Below are 2227 nucleotides of genomic sequence, written 5' to 3'. Positions count from 1 at the left end.
CCTTCCTTCCGCAGAAGGAAAACTCCCTAAGGTGGTGCAGCTTATCACCTCTGGGAGGACGCAGAGCTGGGGCTAGAACTTGGGATTCCAGCTTCGAGCTGAGGGAACTCTCCATGGTGCACAATTTTGGTGCGCGCCCTTCAGAAGCAGGCAACAAGGGAATGTGGCCTCAGGGGGCCCATGGCAGACAAATGGCTAAATCATGTGTTGGGACCCATAGACCCTCAAGGCCCCCAGGCATTCTGGCTGCCAAGGAGCCAGGACCATCTTGCCCAAAAGCACAGAAATAAGCCCTTTGAGTTGGTCTGACCATACACAGATGGTCTTCACTTGCAGCTACCTTACATTGAAGAGGTTTTCGAACAGCATTTTCCTTTCTTTGGCGGGAAAGATCAGACGTCTTTTAGAACAGAGCACGGCCCCCTTGAAGGTGGAAAACAAGCCATTTCCAGAGCCCAAACCTCCCCACTCCAGTTTCTCCACCCAGAGATCATCACGCTATGTCATAGAGCCTCTTCCTGCCCCAGCACGCTGGCCTTTGGGGGGAGCAAGAAATAAAAGCAAAGCACATTCCAGATGCTCCAGGGAAAATGGGATTTGGGAAAAGGATGTTTGTTCAAAATCTACCAAAAATAGAGAGCCAAGAAGAGGAAGAGGCAACCTCTTGACCCATTTAAACAGCTATTTCCCAGGAAGGACTTTCTAAGTAATGGACAATGTCACAAAAGGAAAAGCCAATGGCTTTGACAGTGTAAAATTATAAAGCTTTGGTATGTTAAAAACCATCAAAAACAACCATAAAACTAATCAACACACTCGTAAAACACATATGCCGCAAATGTCACGATAGCAATGGATAAAGAGCTCATAAAACGATTTTTAAATAAATCCATCAAAACCTTGTTAGAAAAACAGGCAACAGAAGCAGATAATTGACCCCTCCAAAATTTAAAATGGCTTAATAATTATGAACGTTTCTGTTTTGTGGATAATCATGTGTTCTAATTTTGAAATACCATTATTTTCCTTTTAGATAACAGGATTTGCTTTACTGATGTTACCATAAGCTGGTACAGACCACGACACCAGCCCTCTCAGATCTGGGCTGCTGGTGGCATATAAATAAGCCAGGCGTACCCCTTCTAGAAACACATTCACGGAACTTATCAAGGATATTTAACTAGAAAACTTAAATGTCTTGGAATTTCCTCTGAGGAAATAATTAGAAATTCAAACAAAAAATTATTGACTAAGATGATCAACAAAGGGAATGTGGAATAGCAAAAAAATGGAAGCCCAGATGCTCCAAAATAGGTGAATAATTAAATACATTACAATCCAGCTATGTGATGACATAGCCCTTCAATATGGTATTTTTGAAGAATGTTTATGCAAAGGAAAAAGAACTATAAAATATTAAGTGAAAAAAGTAGGCTGTAAAGCAATTGTATGATCCCAATTTTAAACAGCATATGTACATATGAATGACACGGCCGTATAGAAACATGACAACCATCAACCAGGTACATCTGTGGCAGGGGGAGTGAGTCGTGATGCTTTCCCCTCAGGCACAATCTCTAAAGCATGTAAGCTGGCACTAACTATCCCCTGTCCTCCCGGGGAAGGTAGGCACGTCTTGAGACCATTTAATGTTTAAGAGGGTGGAGTTGGGGCTGGGAATGGGGGAGGAGCTTGAGGAAAGTTCCCGGGTGAGAAGAGGGTGCCTGGAAAGCAAGATGTTTGGGTGCCACCGGGGATGGTGACCCAGGTCCCAAGGGAGGTCAGAAAATGTCAGGACCAGTGGATCAAGACTAGGACCACTTTGAGGGGCATGATCCAAGCGGCCAGGAGGTCAGGGGAGCCTGACCACTGAGCTCAGGACCAGGCTTGGTCGTAACAAAATGTCCCCAGCCCAGCGCCCCGGGAAGCAGGACACCTCAGGGTGGGATTGGGAGGCATTCTCGTACCAGTTCTTGGGGCCGGATTGTGAGCATAAGTGCCCCCCAAGCTGGTGACCAAGGGAAGTGGACATGTCTCTCCAACACGTTAAAAAAAAAGAGACCAAAATATAGTTATAATAGGTGATAGGATGAAAAGTGATGTTAGTTTTCCATGTGCTTTTCTATATTTTCAAAAATTTATATAACAGGTACTTATTTTTTTTTTTTTTTTTTTTTTTTTTTTTTTTTTTTTTGCGGTACGCGGGCCTCTCACTGTTGTGGCCTCT

The sequence above is a fragment of the Physeter macrocephalus genome, chromosome 12, assembly GCF_002837175.3.
Source record: "Physeter macrocephalus isolate SW-GA chromosome 12, ASM283717v5, whole genome shotgun sequence".
In the NCBI taxonomy this organism is placed as follows: Eukaryota; Metazoa; Chordata; class Mammalia; order Artiodactyla; family Physeteridae; genus Physeter; species Physeter macrocephalus.
Note: the sequence above shows the minus strand (reverse complement) of the source record.